This window comes from Lipotes vexillifer, unplaced genomic scaffold (genome assembly GCF_000442215.2).
Source record: "Lipotes vexillifer unplaced genomic scaffold, Lipotes_vexillifer_v1.1 scaffold847, whole genome shotgun sequence".
NCBI classification, from domain to species: domain Eukaryota; kingdom Metazoa; phylum Chordata; class Mammalia; order Artiodactyla; family Lipotidae; genus Lipotes; species Lipotes vexillifer.
The window spans coordinates 940,529-962,904 of record NW_006778821.1 but is presented as its reverse complement, the minus strand read 5'-3'; positions in this window follow the sequence as shown (position 1 = coordinate 962,904).

Below are 22,376 nucleotides of genomic sequence, written 5' to 3'. Positions count from 1 at the left end.
CCTGAGAAAACTCAGTTCTATTTTGAGCCCAAGAGCACAGGATAAATTAAATGCTTCTACCTATGTTCCAATAGTGGATTGAATTAAGCAATCTATATAGTCGAAATTATATAGACGAGCATTAGGTTCAAAATATGTTGCCTCTGGAGCAGAGCTGGCGGGATGAAATGGTTTTCTCCGTCGACAGCAAAATCCATGATAATGGGTAAGTTGGAGCTGAGAATGTGGTTTTCCTCTGTACACCTTCACCAAGTAGTTCTTTTAGTTAGAATGATATCCAAACCTAAATGGAGATTAAGTTACATATTTCATTCCATAATTAATAATATTTTGCTTATAAAATAACTGAAATTGATGAAACATAAAAGGCAGAAGCATTGTCCAAGTAATTTACTGTAAAGCAAAATTTGCTCTTGCCAAGGCAAAACTTGTTCTGTTACTGGATTTTAGGTACCCCTGTTTCCCAAGACTGTATATCCTCTGCAAAGGTGCTTTTAACATTAAGTCCAAACGTAGCCAATTTCATACAGCCTCTTATGCACTAATTTTCTTTGACGATCAAACATCACCGAACTCTCCCTCTTTAAAAGTGACGATAGCAGCACAGCTTAACATCCAAAATGAACAATCCAGAAAAGGTTAAATGGAAAACAAAAATCAGTTTTTTATTCAGAAACTATTTCAAGTTCATCCCTGGTTGCTAAAACTAGGCATAGTTGTTTCCTCCATTAAAGTTTTTAAAGGCTGCAGAGTTTTAGATGTTGTTTATCTCCCAACATACCAGTATATTGTTAAAGAGGAAAAGGTCTATTTGTCCATGCCCAGATTTGAAATTAGAACAAACTGTACACTTTAATGATCCTGTGCATGACCCTTTTACTTCATACTGTACATGCTAGAGAACTCCGAGATGAAGTGCCGCCAGATGTCAACACGCCTGCATAAACTTCCCCCTGCTAATTGGAAGTTTAACCTCCTGTCTTGGGATTCTCCCACTGACAGACAAGCCTTCTGTGCAAAGCTATCCTAGTTTTCCTGTCTTAGGAGGAGGATGTTTGGTGATAGCAGGATAGGAAAGCAACGGCCTTATACACAGTGGCCTGCTTCTATTTTTATGGCTTGCTATATTTGTTTTTCCAAGGCCAGAAGACACTTTTCCTCCCACTGTTTAAGGTAGTCCCCAGAATTCCACACATTCGTTGAACTATTTATTCATTTGTTAAATCTTTGAGTTCCAACAATATATCAGGCAATATCCCCTCAAATCTCCCTGCCACATCACCCCCAACTACCACACACGTACCCCTTTGGCCATCTCAGGGAAAGCTGATAGGAGGCTGGAGGACTCTATGCACTGTGTTAGGGTCTTCGACATCACCCCAGCAACCAGACCATGTGACAGATCGCCACGACTTTAGATGGTAGAGTGGGGATTGACTCCAAGGCTCGTGAAATTCTGGGTTGAATCCCTTGAAAGAGCTGGACCCTAAAGGCTGTTAGGCAGCTGAGTAGTTTGGCTATCAAAAGAAATAAAAGTTACTAAGCACAGCGAGGGATCAGAGTTCCAGCTAAGATTTAGGCAGTATAGCTTTGTGGTTAACAAGATGGCTCTGGAAGTGGATGACAGTTGCAGTTCAGCTCTCTGCTTGTAAAATCGTTTTTGTAATCAATATTAGAAGAATGTTATCTGTGCCTTCATTAGGCCAATCCACGTGGTATATGGTCCTAACAGTATCAGTTCTGTTTCCTCTCTCCTTTAAATAACACCTAAATATTTTCCTTGGGGTTCTAACTTTAGGCCAGTGGATTTGAAAAAAAAGCCTACCTATTCTTAGTGCACCAGTATTATGTCTTTTCCTCTTCTGCCGGATCTTTTTCTTTTGAACAGTAACTAGCCCCTTATTTCCATATTCTTGGAAGGAGTCCATTATATCATGCACCAAATCTCATTGATACCTGTGAGATCATATATGCCTCAGAATATTAAAATATTAGATTACCTTTTTATTGCTTTTAATTAGAAACATTCCTTGGGTTGTTATATAGCAGGAGTAGCAAACACCCGGTGAGCATGCTCTAATCCCTGCTTCCTGCACAGGGCAGGCATTGCTAATCAGACATAGCCCTCTGAATGCAGCATCAGAATATTTCTCAACACAAAGTTCAGGAAACTTCTATCAAGATGAAGTCTGTTTGCCATTCTTGGTATATTAAGTTATGAATCTTGTTCTTAGGGGTTAATGTCAAGAAAATTACTTTTGAGATAGGTTTGAGCCAGTTTTTAATTTGGAAGGGATGAAAAGAAAGAAAGAGAAGAGCAAATAGAGCATTGCTCATATAAAGCAATGTTTTTCCGAGAAGGATGCTTATCAGATTTAATTTCCATTCTGGCAGATGGATTCTAACGTTTAAACAGAATCTCTTGGGTTTGAAGAGACCTCTTGTGGGTCATTTAGCTCATATCTCAGCACTACCAGAAGATAGATCTCATTATTTTCCTTAAATCCTGTCTTAAAAATAAATGGGTGTCTAATGAGTCTTTAAATAGTGATTTTACTACCTCCTCTGGACGCGTGTGCCATAACTTCTGTATTCTAATAGCTTCTTAGCTTCTGTATTTTAATAACTACCAATTCTTCTCTAATATTTATTTAAATTTTCCCCACAAGTCCATTGCTGCATCTTCTATACTCACCCTGCCTTTAAGCTTTTAAGCTAACCCAGTGGGCAGTCACAGCTGGCAGCCACCGAATAAGAAACACGAGCCATGGATGTTATGGATGGACTGATCACCACAATCCCCATGGAGTTAACATTTGTTCCTGACCAGTTCCCATTTTGCAGCCCACCTCCCTAACTCCCAAAGCTTGGAGGATAATTGGCAATCATACATCTGGCCCTTTGCATTTAATACTGTTACTTTGAGGCTTGGCCTTTTTTCCCTTGCTTTCTCCTCCATTTCTTTGTCCCCAGAGCTGTTTCTTTCTTTGTCCCCAGGGCTATATATAATAATATATTATTCAACCCTGACATTCACATAGGGGTAATTCAGACAAATTCTTCTAGAGCCTCGTTTAGAATGTTGACATTGAAGCATGATTATGTCTAGACTGTGCATGCCCAGGTCTATTAATTAGGGTCCTTATCACCCATAGATGGAGTGGGACGCTATCTTTGTGGTATGATTTGAGTGGGTAGCCTCTGTAATCAAAACTGTCTTCCCGGGCTTCCCTGGTGGCTCAGTGGTTGGGAGTCCGCCTGCCGATAGTTCTCTTTGCTTTTTAAAAATTTATTTGAAAAAGCAGTACAGACTGTAATAAAAAAAAAAAAAAAAAAAACTGTCTTCCCTACTCAGGAGAAGTGGGGGAAATTCAGTCACTGGAGAGCTTTTCTCTTGATTAATCATAAGACAATCCAAGATTCTCTTTTAAAATACCAGTGACCTAGGAGGATTAACCCATTAGGTCAAAACCCCTTTAGTATGAATTGGATATTTTTTTAGCCCACTTGCTTCCCAAATAGGTGATAGTTGAGCATAAGTAGTTTAATGGAGTCTTTGGAAGAAGTGATGCTGAAAGGGAAGGAAAGGCAGACAAGCCATGTTGGAAAAGCACCAAAGGAAAATTCTGCCTACTTCACCATGTAGTCATGGGCTAACCTGATGTCAACTCTCACACCCACCCAAGACTTTCTCATTGTGTTTACTTAAGGCTAGGTTCCAAGTCAATATCTCTCCTACTTATCCAGTGTTCTTTATTCATTAATCCTACCTTTGGCTGCCTGAGACTTCAAAGATTATCTTCTTCCCATCTTATTACCAGGCCCTGGGAGGCCTTTCTTCTTTTTCATTGTCCATCAAATCTCAGCTTTCCCTCAAAGCCAAGATCATTACATACCCTCCAGAAAGCCTACTCTGGAACTTCAGAGCTGACATGATATCTCCTTACTTTCAATTTCTTTAGCAAAAATAACTCTAGGGAATGAAAACGAAGAAGCAAACTATGTTCATTGAGTACCCACTGTGTGCCAGGCATTATGCTAAGACATCTCATAAGGTATCTTTTTTTTAATTTAGTGTAGTTGATTTACAATGTTGTGTTAATTTCTGCTGTACAGCAAAGTGACTCCGTTATACGTATATATTCTTTTTCATATTCTTTTCCATTATGGTTTACCCACAGGATATTGAATATAGTTCCCTGTGCTATACAGTAGGACCTTGTTTTTTTATCCATCCTATGTATACTAGTTTGCATATTCATAAGGTATCTTAATATTCACAACAACCATATCACATAGGTGTTATTATCTCCATTATATAATGGAAAACTGAAGTCGTAAAGGATCTGTAACTTTCCAAAATTCAGGAAACCAGGTCCCAAATCCCTATCATTTCTCTGCCTATCATTCGCACGGGAAGTTAGAATACATAGCTTTGTAGTGATATTTTTTATGTGTGAGGAGCCCCCTGTATATAATGTTCGCTTTTACTTTAAATTTTTTTAACTTTTTTTTTTTGTATTGGAGTATAGCCGATTAACAATGTTGTAATAGTTTCAGGTTACAGCAAAGGAACTCAGCCATACATATACATGTATCCATTCTCCCCCAAACTCCCCTCCCGTCCAGGCTGCCACACAACATTGAGCAGGGTACCCTGTGTTATACAGTAGATCCTTGTTGGTTATCCATTTTAAATATAGCAGTATGTACATGTCGATCCCAAACTCCCTGACTATCCCTTCCCCCCATCCTTCCCCCTGGTAACCATAAGTTCATTCTCTAAGTCTACTTCTGTTTTATAAATAAGTTCACTTGTATCGTTTCTTTTTAGATTCTGCATATAAGGGATATCATACAATATTTCTCTTTGTCTGACTTACTTCACTCAGTATGATAATCTCTTGGTCCATCCATGTTGCTGCAGATGGCATTAGTTCATTCTTTTTAGTGGCTGAGTAGTATCCCATTGTATATATATACCACATCTTCTTTATCCACTCCTATTTCAGTGGACATTTAGGTTGCTTCCATGTCCTGGCTATTGTAAATAGTGCTGCAGTGAACATTGGGGTGCATGTATCTTTTCAAATTGTAGTTTTCTCTGGATATATGCCCAGGAGTAGGATCGCTGGTTCATGTGGTAGTTCTATTTTTAGTTTTTTAAGGGACCTCCATACTTAAAGAACTGTTCTTATAAAGAAGGGTTTCAGAGTAGTATCCCCTTACTTGTGGTGGCTACACATAACTTTCTTAACCGACAAATGAGACTCAAGGCAAGTGATGTTAGTTATGTGGCCACCTTGTTTTCCTGTAGTTTTGAAGCATAAGGCTTTATACTACGGAGGGGGTAAAATGAAACTAACTGGGAAAGTTAGGGATAAAGGTGTTATGTCCTGTGTTCTTAGGGTAAATCATTAGCGTGCAGCAGTCTGTAAGGTTCTATTTCCAAACCCGTGAACATTCACAGAAGCTGTTCAGCTAGTGCTAGCAGCTTTTTAGTATCTGGATGCGTGAAAGGTAAGACAGTAAAACTTTCCTAAGAATGTAAATAGTTTATTAAGGAATTAATGGTGACAAGTAGCTTAGATTCAGCATTGTGCCACTTTGCCATAGTGTCTTCTTCTCTTTTTTTAAACTATAGTCACTCCAGCTTTCCTTTTATTTTTTAATTTTTTTATAAATTTTTATTTTTAAATTTTTGGCTGCGTTGGGTCTTCATTGGCTGCACGCAGGCTTTCTCGAGTTGCGGCGAGCGGGGGCTACTCTTTGTTGCGGTGTGCAGGCTTCTCACTGTGGTGGCTTCTCTTGTTGCGGAGCACGGGCTCAGGCACCTGGGATTCAGTAGTTGTGGCACGTGGGCTCAGTAGTTGTGGTTCGTAGGCTCTAGAACGCAGGCTCAGTAGTTGTGGCGCACGGGCTTAGTTGCTCCGTGGCATGTGGGATCTTCCCGGACCAGGGCTCGAACCCGTGTCCCCTGCATTGGCAGGCAGATTCTTAACCCCTACACCACCAGGGAAGTTCTCCTTTTATTATTGATAGTAGTTGCCTAAAGATTTATCTTTTTACTTTTAATATACCTATATCATTATATTTGAAGTGAGTCTCTTGTGAAGAACATATAGTTGGGTCTTATTTCTTTTTAATTTATTCTGACAGTCTCTGACTTTTACATTTAATTATTGATGTTTTTATTTAAGCCTACTATTTCATTATTTGTTTTATTAGTTGTTCTTTCTATTTTTCATTTCTCTGTCTCCCTTTTTCTGCCTCTTTTTAGATTATTTAGACATGTTTTAATATTACATTTAAATTTTTCTCTTGTGTTTTTTACTGTCTCTTTATATAGTATTTTTAGTGTTGGTTCTAGGGATTATAATATACATATTCAATTTTTCACAGTCCACTCAGAATCAATATTTTACTACTTTAAGTGGAAAAATATTACCACCATATAGGTCCCTTTACCCTCCCTCCTTTATATCGTAGTTGCTTTTTATATAGTCTATCTGCATACATCAAAAGCTTCATCAGAAAATGTGATAAATTTTACTTTTAATCATCAAACATATTTTAAAGAACTCAACAAGAGAGGTTGTTCTGTTTACCCAGATGTTTACCATTTTTTTTGCTCTTCTTACATTCCTAATGTTCCAGGTTTCTTTCTGGTAACATTTCCCTTTTATTTGAAGCACTTCTTTTAATGATTCTTTCAGAAAAGGTTTGCTGGTGAGGGACTTTCAGTTTCAAGTTCTGCATATAAGGAGCCTGGAAGCTGCCACTCCATCCTAACAAGTAAAAATCTGAGCAGACTGAAAAATCAACAACTTTTCTTGGGTCCATAACAGAGAAAACATAGAGCAAACCACTGCCCCCAATATTGGAGAGACAGAAAGGCAAATAAAGGGATTTGTAGCTTACCAGAGCAGACTCAATAGCAGAAACCACTGCAGGAAACCAGTGCTAGGGTAGAGAAACCTGCCTTGTAATTGACCATATACAAAAAATTCTACAGCTAACATCAAACTTAATGGTGAGAAACTCAAAGCTTTCCAACTAAGATCAGGTACCAGGCAAGGATGTCTCCCTACTGTACCATTTGTTTTCAACATCATACTGGAAGTTTGAGCTAATGCAATAAAAAGTGAAATAAAAGGTATACAGATTGAGAAAGAAAAAACTGTCTTTGTTCACAGAAGACATGATTGTCTATGCAGAAAATCCAAAAGAATCAACCAAAAAACTCACAGAAGACATGATTGTCTATGCAGAAAATCCAAAAGAATCAACCAAAAAACTAATAAGCAGTCATAGCAAGGTTGCAGGCTACAAGGTTAATTTTAAAAAGTCAGTCACTTTCCTATATACCAGCAATGAACAAGTAGCATTTGAAATTAAAAACACAATACCATTTACATTAGTATCCCCAAAATGAAATATGTATAAATCTAACAAAATATGTATAAGATCTATATGAGGAAAACTACAAAACTCTGATGAACAAAAATCAAAGAAAACTAAATAAATGGACAGCTAGTCCATCTTCAAGGATAGGAAAACTCAAAATTGTCACTATATCAGTTCTTCCCAATTTGATCTCTAGATTCAATGTAATGCCAATCAAAATCCCAGCAAGTATATTCCATGGATATTGACAATATGAATCTAAAGTTTATATGAAGAGGCAAAAGGCCCAGAATAGCCAACATAATATTAAAGGAGAGCAAAGTTGGAGGACTCATGGTATCTGACTTCAAGACTTGCTATAGAGCTACAGTAATCAAGACAGTGTGGTATTGGTGAAAGAATAGGCAAACAGATCGATGGAAGAGAATAGGGAGTTCAGAGATAGAACCCCATAAATATAGTCAACTGATCTTTGACAAAGGAACAGAGGCAGTACAATGGAGCAAAGATAGCCTGTTTAACAAATGGTACTGGAAAACTGGACATCCACCTGCAAAAATAATGATAATAATAATCTAGACACAGATATTACACTCGTCACAGAAATCAGTCGATCACAGACCTACATGTAAAACACAAAACTGTAAATGGCCTAGAAGATAACATAGGAGCTTCCACAGTTTCTGAAGAGAATTTGCTGACATTCAAATTGTAATTCCCCTATAAGTAATGTGATATTTTCTCTGGCTACTCGCAGGATTTTTTCTTTGTATTTAGTTTTTAGCAGTTTGATTGTGATGTGTCTAGGCATGGATTTCTTTGGGTTTATACTATACTATTTGAGATCCTTTGAGCTTCATTAAACCTGTAAATTTATGTCTTTCGCCAAATTTGTGATGTTTTTTGCCATGATGTCCTCAAATATCTTTTCTACAGCATACCCTTTCTCATCTCCTTCTGGGCCTCCAATGACACAAATGTTAAACCTTTAGTATTTTCCTACAGCTTCCAGGACTGTGTTCATTAATTTTTCAATATTTTTTCACCCTTTTGTTTGGATTGAATAATTTCTGTTGATCTACCAATAAATTCACTATTTATTATTTTCATTTTCCTTTTGAGCCCATCTTGTGAGTTTTTTTACTTTGGTTATTGCATTTTTCCATTCAAAATTTCCAACTTGACTCCTCTTTATATATTCTGTTTCTCTGCAGAGACTTTCTATCTTTCCCTTATTTCCAAAGTGTTCTTTACTTCTTGGAACATTTTAATAATAGTTACTTTAAAGTCTTCGATAATCCCAGCACCTGTCATCATGGCATTGGTGTCTGTTGGTTGTCTTTTCCGATGTGAGTTGAAGGTTTTTCCTGGTTCTCTGTATGCTGATTAATTTTAGATTCTATCTTGGATGTTTTGGGAGACTCCGAGTTATGAGATTCTGGGTCTTGTTTAAAGTCTGTGGGGAACGTAGCTATTTTTAACGGGCCATCAACTTGTTTGGGTTCAGGCTGCACATTGCAGCCAGCCTTCTGTGGGTTTTGGCTCCTGGCTCAGTTCAGTTTTAAAGCCCCTGCAGTGCTATTCAGATCTGTCTCATGTGTGTGCCACTCAGTGGCCAGTCTGGGACCTGGACAGCATTCTATCCCATAATTCAGTTCTCGGAATCTTTGGTATATTATTTAGGGTCAGGTCCACATATGTACAGCTAGGGAGTGAGCCTAGGAGTTCAGAGACAATCTTATGGGGTGGTTTTCCCAAGCTATACTCTCTCCCCAAATTTCCCCATTACCAGTTCTTCCCTGGGGCTCACCTTTTAGTCTCTGACCTCAGAAAGATGGGGCTTTAGCTATTGTGCTGTGCTGTGTACTTACCACAGCTGTACCCATGTCTGGGACCAAGCAGCAGGAGGGAAGAGAGAGAAAAATAGCTCTGGGGGTTCACCACATCCTCTTGGGACACAGCTCTTCTGATCGAAACATAACGGTTCCCCTTCTTCAGTTCTAGGCACCCATAGGCCCCCGTTGCTGCTTGGTGTCTCTGCTGCTACTGCAGGATTTCCTGCAGCGCAAGAAAACAGAAAAGGGGGGAAAAACCCTGGAGATTTCCCCTATTCTCTTTGAGCATCAGGAGATCTCTTTCCTGCCCTTCCAGACGGAACTAGAGGGCTTCCCTTGGAGCTCTCTCTCTGTCCCTGCCCAGTATCTACTTCTAGGTTTGGGGCTGCCTTGATTCTAGGCCAGGGATAACAGAGGAAAAATAAATGATAAACTCACCACCAGTTTGGTCGTACTTTGGATTCAGGTATGTCTTCTTTCCCAATCTGCATGCTGTTTACTTTTCAGAATCCTCAAATAGCTACCCTAGGCATTCTGTCCAGGTTTTTTTCCGGTATGCAGGCCTCTCACTGCTGTGGCCTCTCCCGTTGCGGAGCACAGGCTCCGGACGCGCAGGCTCAGCGGCCATGGCTCACGGGCCCAGCCGCCCCGCGGCATGTGGGATCTTTCCGGACCGGGGCACGAGCCCGCGTCCCCCGCATTGGCAGGCGGACTCTCAACCACTGCGCCACCAGGGAAGCCCTCTGTCCAGGTTTTATAGCTGCACTGAGTGAGATAAACAGGGTATAGTTACCCCATTTTACTCGGAATCGGACCTCCTATTTCTTCAACGTCTTGCTACAAATATGTCTCTATTTATTCACAGAATCTCTCTTGTAATTTTTACAACTTTTTCTCTTTGGAAAATCCTCCTCAACTGCTGAATAACAATTTTGCCGTAGGTAATGTAGAAGCAGAGAAGGAGACAGGGCTTCTTACTGAGGGAGTGTTCTTGGGAGAAAACTCGAAGGAAGGAAAGGAAAGAAACAGAAGAAGCTGAGCAAAGAAGCAGTTTCAGCAGAGGTCCAGCCGTCAGCCTTGACTCCACAGAGAACTCTAGGGCAAAGATGGCACCACAGAGTTGTCTCCCTTGAGGCAAAGGGGCTGGTCTTTTGCTCCTTAATACCAGTCAGTCATTGGCTATGTTGATGGGTATATGACCTCTTAGGCGTCTCTGACTGAGGTGGGTTCTGTCCGCAGAGAACGCTTCTCCAGAGAAGAGTACAGCTGTGAGCTGTGAGCAGCCAACAGTCACAGCTGCTAAATATAAAACAAACAGAGCCGATCTTGGTTCTGGGTGAGGTGGAGTCAGGAGCTGGGGTGGGGGGCGGGTGCACTAGAGTGGTAAAGGAGCTCTGGGTGGGGCGTCAGCACCATCATTACAACGATTAATCGTACGTTTCAGTGGTGATAGTCGCTAAATGCCCCATTTCCTTCCAAAACACCGAGGACCCCTAACTAGTGGTGGCATTGAGGAACCATGCTCAGGCTGAAATAATCAGCCTCCAGGGCAATGGATGTCAACATTTAGTGTGCATCAGAATCACTTGGGGAGGGCTTCCCTGGTGGCGCAGTGGTTGAGAGTCTGCCTGCAGATGCAGCGGACGCGGGTTCGTGCCCCGGTCCGGGAAAACCCCACATGCCGCCGAGCGGCTGGGCCCGTGAGCCATGGCCGCTGAGCTTGCGCATCCGGAGCCTGTGCTCTGCAACGCGAGAGGCCACAACAGTAAAGAGGCCCGCGTACCACAAAAAAAAAAAAAAAAAAAAAAAAAAAAAAACAGAATCACTTGGGGAGCTTGTTAAAGATGCAGATTCCAACACCAATGCTGTGATTTGTATTCAGTAGGTCTGCATGAACTACACTTTAACGAGGAACTCCGTGACTCACTTTGAGATCATGTGAGCGATCGTACAACCCAACCTATTTCAATGATGGCAAACATCACTGTCTTAATTTTGTCTCCCCCAGTAAATCTGAAGCTTCTAAAGGCAGATGTTAAACTTCAGTCGTTTTTCCTATAGTGATGTTCACAACCAACCATATATATTTTTTTAATACTGAATGTTTTTTAAAAGTCCTTTCCACTCACTGTTCCAGTGATCCAAGTAACCACTTCATGGGAGCCTGAACTAAAGTGGTTATAAGTATCTGGGGCACAAAAGCAAAATGTCAGATCATGAGCCGTAGGAGTTACAGAATCCTCGAAGGCAATAAAGGCAAGTAGCCTCATCAGTGGTGAACCATAACTAAAAAAATAATCTTCAGACAGTCCAGGAGTATCAGAGGCTGACTGATTCAAAATGCCCATCTCTGCCAAGTGCCCAGCACCAGGAATCAAAAACATATGGCTGGGGTGGGCCTGGGAGAGGAGCATCTGTTTTTACGGTTGTAATTGTCCCTATAGATTCGGGTCAGCATCAATCATAGCATTTTTCACACAAAGGACAGAATATTGATCAGTACCTAAGCCTGCCTAACAATATCAGCTCCATTTTGGATATCTAGACAGACTCTCAGATCAAAAATGAAACAATACTTCTAAAGGGACATAATAAAATAAAAGCTAATATGAGAAACCAATAGACTATCAAGTAGTCCTTTAATTCCTTTGTAAGAATTAGGCTGCACACCGTGAGAGCAAAGGATTTACTTAGGAAGATCTGCTTAATAAGATAAAGTATCTTCCCACAGAAAATCTTAAAAAATAAGCAGTTATAGTCTACTGCACTTTCATCCTTTATGATTTTATTAGCTTATCAAACACACAGTACTACACACTTAAATAGGGGAGTTAACTTTTTCTATTCTTGAAGACCAAATGGAAGGTTCATCCAGTTGTAGTTTAGAAAATCTGACATGTAAGGAAGCATGTTAAGATTTTTATAGACCATTACAAGTACAGATATTTTAATGATTACTCAGATCAAAATGTCATGTATGGTCATGACAAATAAGTAGTTTGGGATCTGTTATTCCCAAAGGAGGTATCGTTGAGGCTGACCCTTGCCCAAGGTCATGTTTATAAATATATCAGCTTTAGAAAACGGATGAAGCACCTAGTTGTTTATATTCCTTTAATGACTGACTCTTTGTCTGCTTCTGATGTATAGTCAGACTAGCTTCTTGTTTGCTGATAAATCCTCCTAGGACTCAATAGGTCAAAGTAAAGAACCAGTGTTGTGTGGCAACCCGTGATCACCTGTCTGACTTCCTTGAGGAAAGAGAAGCTCTGAGCTGAGGCGATGTATAGTAGGCAAGAAATTGATTAATAGGCATCAGGAAAGATCATTTTTCTGACTTCATTTATGTGCTTGTGTAAGCAGGCAAGCTATACTAGTCGTGCCTCTGAGAAAAAGTAAAACATGATTGGGGATGAGTTGGGAAATTGTCCGGGGAGCTGTAATTCTGGAAGGCCATTTTGTCTCTTGGGTTTAGTAGTTTCTGGAGGAATCCAGAGATCGTGACAGTGAGCGTGGGTGAATTGGGCTAGACCTTGTATTGTAGGCTGGGCTTTCTGGGAAGCTGACTCTGAGGTAGAGCATAGAGGGTAGGATGCTTATTAGGGTGTACCCTTAGGATCCCCTTCTTGGGGAAAGGAGGGGAAGGAAGAAGGAATGAGCAGAAGGAGAAGCCGAGCTGTGAGGCAGGCCCAACAATAGCTTCGGCCGACCCACAAGGAGCTCGGGAGCTAGAATGGTCCTTCAGAGTTGTCCTGAGTTGGGCCAAAATGGCTGGGAGTTTATATTTCCGCCTTGAGCACTGGATATGGACAACCTCAGAAAGTACCAGGGAAACCACCTTTGGGTCAAGTTGGCTCTCTGCAGCTGAGGCAGTCCCTGAAGAGGCTGAGAGCTGAGGGTTGTCACCATCAGGACCCCTAGCAGCTAGGACAACAAGGATTTCTTTGAAGGAGGAACTGGACAGTGCATGAAAGTGGCCACCACACCCGGTCAAATTTGGGCTGTGGCTTATCTGAGTGATTATACCAGGTAATGGCAACCCCAAAGAACTGCAAGGCCAGTTGTCACAGACAAGTCATGCTGCCTGAATTTTGTTGCTTCTGCCTCTAAGAATGATTTTTCTTTTGAGATTTGACAGGGAAGGGCAGAAGGGAAGGGTTCTGGACCTGGCCCTAGGTCTGTCACAGGGGTGAGGCAAGGTAGAGTGGAGTCAAGGGTGGAGGTGACACATGCTGGGGCTGCCCATGGAGCATCAGAATGGTGAGTGGGTATATCATCGAAGGCCTTCAGCAAGGGTCAAGCCGTCAATATAGGACATCCAAAATGAAACAAAAGTCAGGTGGGAGTAATACTTGGAAGGCCATGTAGCCTGTTAGCCTGCAAGGCACTGGGACAGAAATGGTAACAACTACTTTATTAAGTGCTTCTGTGGCTCAGGGACCCTGCTAAGCACTTTCACACATCATCTCACTTCCGGCTTAAAACTCTGTGTGGTAAGCATTATTATCTCCATTTCCATTTTTATGGGCAAAGAAACCAATTCAGAGAGGAACTTACTCAAAATTACATGGCTGGTAAGTGGCAGAAATTCTGGAGACAGATTGCCTAGGTTCGAATTCTGGCTCCTACTAGATATGTGGTCTGGGGCAAATTACTTAACCTCTCTGTTGCTCAGTATCTTCATCTTTAAAATGGGAATAATAAGAATAATTATCTCTTACAGCTGTTATAAGCATTAAATGCGTTAACAAGGGCTATGTAATTGTGTGTGAACTAAGTGAATAAGTCAGCCTAACTCCCAAGCCCATGTTCTTGACTAGTATGCTGCCCTGGCAGGACTCAGATTCTCAGGATATGGAGAGAGAGACCAAGGCAGCCTAAGTACTAGGAAGTAGCTAAGATATTAGGCAATTAATCATTCATTCATTCATTCACTTATTCACAGATATTTACTGAGTACCTCTATATATGTACTAGGCATTTTTCTAGGTAGTGGAGATAAAGCAATGAACAAAACAGCTAAAGTCCCAGCTATGATATAGCTCATATTCTAGTGGGGAGACAGGTAATAAACTAAATGATAGACAAATATCTAAATAGTGTCAGGTAGTGGTAAGAGTTATGAAGAAAATGAAAGCAGGATAAGACACGGGAGGCTATGGAGGTGGGGCTCTGGGGAAAGGGTAAGCCTTTCTGACGAAGTTACATTTGAGCAGAGACCCAAATGAGTCAGGGAAGGAGTCAGGCAGTAATCTGGAAGACAAGCCCAGGCAGAGAAAATAGTGAGCAGAGCAGGCCCCTCAGAGCTGTCCTGAGTTGGGAGAGCTGGGCTGCCCTCAGAAGGAGATGAGATCTGGGGCAAAGCTGTTGTCTTCAGCGGAGGCGACCCCCAAAGCGGGCCGACAGCTGAAGGCCACCTTCCAGCAGCATGCCCAGCAGCAGGGGGAGTAAGTGTCTCATTCCTTAAGGGCCGTCTGGGTGGCACATCCCAGCTTCCATCACCCTGTTCGTGCTTCAGCTGCTTGTCCTACTGTTTGGCTGACTCCTGGAAAAATGAATCTTTGTCACCAAAAATATACGCTGAACATTGTGAAAGTTTCACCGAAGTCCTTGTGCAGAAGTACCAAGGTTGAAATGTTACTTTGGATGTAAGTAGCTAGAAGGACAATGTAAATATTGGAGCACTGATCTCTGACTAACACAGGGGGAAAGAGCAAAGGGCTAAATCTGAAAGTTCTCTGGAAGGGAGTACTTGGCAGATGGGCGAATTAAAAATGGGATACCGTGGATCCTTTTGCAACTTGATAACACATCAGCACTGCCCACATGCTCTAGAAACCATGTGAATGAAAAAGGCTGTCATTAGAGCTGGAAATTGCTTTGTGATTTTAGCAATGGTTTGCTCCTAGGCCAGGTTCAGATTTCTCAGTTTCTGAATTCTAACCAGTAATTGCTGTTACATTGTGTTGGGGAGATGGCTGCTGGAGATTGTGGCAAGAAGATAGAATTCTCTGCCTTTTAAGGCATCTTTATCACGATTTGGGCAGCATAGGAGCCTCCAGCTGAGTAAACTGAACAGCCATTTCCATAGCAGAGAAATAAGCTACTGTTTGATCCAGAGAGGGAGTTTTCGGCTGTTTTTTGTTGACCTGAGCCAAGGGAAACAAGATGACAGATTGGACAAGCAAACACCATGCAATTTATGCCCTTCACGGACTGTCAAACATTAATTTAATTTAATTTTAATCATTACCATCTGGTGCTTATATAGAGCATCAGGCCCAGATATTTCCTTATCTTGAACTGGGGAACAGTGCTGCGCCTTGGCCTGCAGCCACATCCAGGCACCCCGAGGAGGAGGCAGGGGGACCGTGGGAGGGGAGGGGTACTGATGCCAGGCGTGCAGTCATCCCCGGCCCCCGAAGCTGAACTGTTGTTGGTGCTGTGGTCCCATCGTGGGTCAGTGGCCTCTTCTTCTGCCTCCAGTCATAGAGGCATAAATGCTGAGTCACGTCTTTGAACTCCTGGACGTTGGCAAAAGGGACTGGCTGGGGATGGTGTCTGCGTGAATTGGGGCATCTGACGCTGTGGCTCAAACCTCTTGAGCAGCTAAAGTGACCAGGAGCCACATTTAAGCTGTTCATGAAGTAATTACTAAGCACTGACAGTGGGGATAAGGGACTGGGATCAACTGACGTTTGAGTTTTTAATCACCCTTGAGAATCTGTGACTCTTTGTGTCAATCACAGTGCCAGGCCCAGCAGGGAATAAGGAAGAAGTATAAGGCAGCACCCCTGCCCTACAAGTCACCTCAGTCCCAGGAGGGATTCTCCTTTCTTCCCAGTCCCCAGACTGAACCTCAGATTATTGGTGGCTAGTGGGGGTAAAAGGACTGCCAGTGAAGTCCCAAGGGAGTAGGAGAGGGGGCATGGAGAGAGACCTCCCTCATTTTCCTGAGCTTTAATTTCTCAAATGCAAGGTACCTCGGTACCCACAAGGCTGGAGGAAGCCAGCTCAGGCTTCAGGAGACAAATACTGAGCCCTGTTCATTGCTTTGTGGACCAGGATCACATGACCCACTTGAAAGAGGAGGAGCAAGTTTTCCCCGTTTCTCTGAAAATAGAAGCAGGTCTTTTTTCCCTGAGTTTTCGCAAGTAATTTTGTTTACTTTTTAATTTTTTTAATTTTTAAAAATTGTATTGAAGTATGGTTGATTTACAAGGTTGTATTAATTTTTTCTGTACAGCCAAGTGACTCAGTTATATATATATATATATACATTCTTTTTCATATTCTTTTCCATTATGGTTTATCACAGGATATTGAATATAGTTCCCTGTACTATACAGTAGGACCTTGTTGTTTATCCATCCTGTATATAATAGTTTGCATCTGCTAATTCCGAACTCCCAATCCTTCCCTTCCCTACGCCCCCTCCCCCTTGGCAACCACAAGTCTGTTCTGTATATCTGTGAGTCTGTTTTTGTTTCATAGATACGTTGATTTGTATTTTAGATTCCATGTATAAGTGATATCACATGGTATTTGTCTTTCTTTTTCTGACTTACTTCACTTAGTATGATAATCTCTAGGTCTATCCATGTTGCTGCAAATGGCATTATTTCACTCTTTTTATGGCTGAGTAATATTCCAGTGTGCGTGTGGGGGGGGTGGGGGGTGGGTGTGTATACCACATCTTCTTTATCCATTCGTCTCTTGATGGACTTTTAGGTCTTTTCCATGTCTTGTCTATTGTAAATAGTGCTGCTATGAACATAGGGGTGCATGTATCTTTTCGAATTATAGTTTTGTCTGGTTATATACCCAGGAGTGGGATTGCAGGATCATATGGCAACTCTATTTTTAGTTTTTTGAGGAACCCCCATACTGTTTTCCATAGTCGCTGCACCAATTTTACATTCCCACCAACAGTGTAGGGAGGTTCCCTTTTCTCCACACCCTCTCCAGCATTTGTAATTTGTAGACTTTTTAATGATGGCCGTTCTGACTGGTGTGAGGTGATACCTCATTGTAGTTTTGATTTGCATTTCTCTAATAATTAGTGATGTTGAGCATCTTTTCATGTCGGCAGCAATTTTAAGTACATGCCCATTGCCAAAATAATTCAGTTAATACAGAAAAGTAAAAAGTAACAAGTTGGTCACAGACAGATACAGAATCACTGTTAACATTTTGGTATATATCTTTATGTCTTCACACACACACACACACACACACACACACACACAGACACACACAAATGGCATCATGTTATAGATAATGAAAAGCACAATCTCTTGCTGGGTGATTCTCTTCTCCAGCCAGATGTCAGCATGACCAGAAGGAGCCTTCAGGGACATCAAGCAGGGAAAGGGAGAGTGGCATATTGCAAAAGTTGCCACTTCAGATTTCAAGGCTGGATGTTCCTTCCAGCTCAAGCTGTGTCTGTCCAACCCACCTCTTGGCAACCACCAAGGGCTGACTTGCCAGCCCTTCTGAAATGTGAGGCCACCTCTATTCAGAACGTGAATCTTGTTTCTTTCTAAGAAGCATTACATTTTTTCCCTTTAAAAAGTAACAGAAAGCACTTTTCATCATGGAGGGCTAAGGGTCACGTGCAGGTTGGAAGAAACCAGTTTGCAAGAGTTAAAATGGAGCATGGTAAGGAAAGAAAAATTCATTTTGTGCCTTCCTTTCCTGACCGCACAGATTTTTTTCTTTATGTTAAAAGAGAACAGTATTCCATACAGAGCCCATTTTGATCTACATGCATCAAAATCAAAAGGATGTAATCTCCAACTGTATTTTGTCCCAGGTAAGGATGTGGTTGAAGCTGTCTCTGTGGGGGAACTCGACTCCCTTCTGGAGAGTGACTAGAGAATAGAGGCCCACAGAGCCAGGCCTGTGGGAGAGGAGTGGTGAAGGAAGCCAGCCAGGCCTGTTTTGGTGGAGAAGGGAAGCCTTCGATCCGTGGGAAGGTGGGCTGCACTTATTTTATATTCTTGTGGAGGTTGGAATCAGAATGGGAGGACCAAACTTATTGTGAGGCAGGGAGCTGACACACGAGATTTGAGAGGATGGAAAAGAAAAAGGAGTGAAGGCAGTTGATATTAATTTAGCACCTACTATCTGTCAGAAGTTGTGGTGAATTCCTGGTAGTAGTTTATTTAATCTTCACAGTAATCTTAAGAGGTAGATAATACTACTACTGGTATTTTATAGCTAAAGAGAGTAAGACTCAGAAAGGTTGAGATATTTGCCTAAAGTTGCAAAGTGAGTCCGGTTCAAACTCATATCTGCTTGTCTTCAAGATGTGGGCTCTATTTTCCCACGTCACACTCTGTGAAAGTGGAATGAGTATCCCTCATGAGCTAATGTGTTCCTGGTAACCTGGGTGGATTTAAGCAAAAACTAGATGATCATTTGTCAGAGACATTCTTAAGAAGCGATTCCTGCATTGGTACAGAACTGGAGCACGTGGTTTCTAAGAATCTTTCCAGTTGCGTGTTCTAACGAGGCCTCTCTAACTAAAACGTGTCACTGTTGCTTGTCTTCTAGGACATCTACTATGGTCATGATTAGAATTACTTTTTTTGGCCAAGGTATCATCCTCAGAGAAAGTACCTGAAGATATAGTCCCACGAATGTTTGCTTGGAGGACCAACTCCAGCACACATTATTGGTACCCTACCCATTTCTGCTCAGCACTCACCATTTCCGTGCATACCCATGCAACAAGCACCCAAAACTCTCTACCTGAGGGGGCTTTCTTTTGGTTCTTTAAGGGTAGGTCAGAAGTGCCAGAAAGTTAACATCCTTGGGAGTAGTCTTCAGCTAATAACAGATGGGATTTGGAAGAGAAATATTCTGGTTTCCTTGTCCTTGTCTGAGATAACTCCAAGGTATGCCTCATAGAGTCTCCCAGAGTTCCCCAGTAGGACTGAGTCCTAGTTGCCCATAGGAGTGACCTGCTGTTTAACACACTCTTTTTTTTTTTTTTTTTTTTGCGGTACGCAGGCCTCTCACTGCTGTGGCCTCTCCCGTTGCGGAGCAACAGGCTCCGGACGCGCAGGCTCAGCGGCCATTTTGATTGATTTTCTTCCCCTTCTTGTCACATTTACCCTCTCGCTTACTGGTGCTTTCGGGAATCGTCTCAAATGAACTAGTTGTACTGAAATCCTTATCTCAGGGTCTGCTTTTGAGTGAACCCAAACGAAGATACCAATGTTATTTTACCCATTAGCACGGGGTTTCTCAACCTCAGCACTGTTGACATTTTGGGCTAGAAAATTCTTTGTTGCGGAGAAGGGCGGCACTTCCTGTGCACTGTGGCATGTTCAGCGGCACCCTTGGCCTTCACCCACTAAATGCCGGTAGTGTCCTCCCCCTAGCTATGACAGCCAAAAATGTCACCAGACATTGCCAGATGTCATCTGGGGGACCAACTCAGGTCCAGTTGGGAACCGCTGCTTGTCTGAGGTGCCCACAGGAAGCACAAGGAGGGGAGGCTGTGCAAGGCAGAGCTGTTGGGCTGCGCTGTTGGACAGGCTTCTTGGTGAGCCCTGGAGTTTAGTGGACAGTACAGGTGGGATGAAGAGGGTGTGTGTGTGTGCGTATGTGTGTGCGTGTGTGCGTGCATGTGTGTGTGTGTTTGTGTGTTTCGGAAGAGGAAAATGATGAACTAAATCTTTCTGTTTCATAACTGTGCCTGGTGCCGGGTGTCCCTTGTCCAAAGTAGATGAACAGCTCAGAACTAAGTTGTAGCCCTTCACAGTTCCTTTTAGAAAAATGACAAGCACACGGAGACAGTTTTGCTATTTGTGTACCATTGGTTTTCAGGTGAGTTCAGTTTGGATGACAGGTCCTTCAGCAGCCGTTTCACAGCCTGGCAGTGTCTGGGTTGCTAGGAATGTTTTGACTTTTAAGTACTTTTATGCAGCTATTAAAAAAGCAATGTGCGGTTCCAACATGGAGAATGACGTCAGTGAGAGTAGAGGGTTCGATAAAGATGCAAATGCTTTCATAGTTGGAGCTTTGGGTCTGATTTGGCCTGGTATATGTGCAAATGAGACCCCTGAAGAGAATTACAGATTTTCAGATCTGGTAAAAGGAGATTGCAGATATAGGTTCCAAAAGCCCTGTATTCCCTGTAAACAGAAGTAGCAAAGAGGTATAAATATAGGTTAAAAACTATGATAAAGTCTTCATTTTATCCACTGGATTCCAGGTTAAAGGTACTAATTGGGGTTTCTCATTTCCACTGTACTCCAGTACCTTCCAAGCTCAAGTAGGGAAGCAAGCTGATGGTGGAGACTGTATGTGCCCTGCCCAAATCCTATCGGATGTGCTCCGCGCCCAGCTTCAGTGTGCTTTTCTCTTAATGACCAGCATCTGTGACCTTTTTCAGCTTTCCTTTGGGCTACTCGAGTTGCCTAACCTGTACACAGACCCTGGGAATCTATATCCACCCAGAGACGCCCATAGCTAATGGACAGGAATATAAAAGTCCAGTTCCCTTGCCTCGTGTTGAAGTAAACTTTAGGTGTAATTTACACTCCAAAGCTACACCCTGGGATGATTATGAAGCTGAGACTTCCTAAAATTGCAACCTTGCTTCTTGACTTCCTTTCTTTCTCTGTCCTGCTTTCACCACTCTCTTTTGGTCTCTCTGGGAGCACTTTCCCAATAAATGACTTGCATAGGAATCCTCATCTCAAGGTCTGCTTCTGGGGAATCTGACCCAAGACAGAAGCATTCCAAAGTCTACATTTGAGTGGGAGAGGAGGTGAATTCTGCCATTCACATGAGACGTTCTGTAATCTTATCCTCTCCTATAAGGTAGGCGTTCATTAGATGTTTCTTGCTGTAGTGATGATCTCAAGCTGGAGAACTGAGAAAAGAAACAGACCTCTGCCACCTATGCACTGCTCCCCTCCCTCCACAGCTGACAGGGCCACAGAGGACCTTAGGAGGTGTTGATGAATCTCACTCAGCCAAGGGAAGTAAGAGAAGCTGGCTTTGCTCATGCTTTAAATGAATTAGATCTTGGACACCCAAAGCTGTATCTGGGTGCTTTCATACTTGAAAGGACATTGCCACTGAAGATAGTGATTCAGCAAAACAGGTCTGCAGTGAGGAAACGTGGATCAAAAATATATTGGGGTATGCTTCTGATACTTAATAGGGTTTGACAGTGTCTCTACAATTTTATTGCAAAACTGATTGATGATACAACACTTTTTTTTTTTTTTTTTTTTTTGCGGTACGCGGGCCTCTCACTGCTGTGGCCTCTCCCGTTGCGGAGCACAGGCTCCGGACGCGCAGGCTCAGCGGCCATGGCTCACGGGCCCAGCCGCTCCGCGGCATGTGGGATCCTCCCGAACCGGGGCACGAACCCGTGTCCCCTGCATCGGCAGGCGGACTCTCAACCACTGTGCCACCAGGGAAGCCCCAGCACTATTTTTTTGAGTGCTTTCTACTTGTTTGGCAGTGTTTTCTCATGTATTATGTCATTGAATCCTTGTGGTCTGCTTGTGAGATATTAACATTGCCATCTTACAGGCAAGAAAGCTGAGGCTCAGAGAGGTTATGCTCCTTGCCTAAGGGTTACACTTGTAACAAGTGGCAAAGCTGGGATTTGAGCCCATGTTATTCTGATTCTGACAACTATGTGCTTAACCACCCACCAGAGTACAGGTCCCACACTGGCTCTCTTCTCTCTAAAGTGATCACGGAAAGATTTATCAACATTTGCACAAGGCAGAAAACTATCTCATCTGAGAAAGTTTATATAGACAGTTTTCTTTTCCAAGAATAAGTAAATGTATAGGAAATTGAAATATATTAAATGAGCCTGACATGCTGCAATACAGAGAGTGTGTTATATGGTGAGGTTTTCTCTAAGCTTTGCATTTTCTTGTTACAAGGTCAATATGATGATTAATGGTTTATGCACAAGGTAGAAAATTATTATTTTCTTTGCAGTTATTTGGAGGGTATTGCATCTGGTATAATTTCTCTCCTATTTGGGGGAATGCTAGGATTGTCCTTGGATTTGAACTTTTGTTTTTCCCCCTCCTCTCCACTCCCAGCCTCTTTTTGGCCCTAGCACCAAGGCCAGAAAGGCTGCAGAAC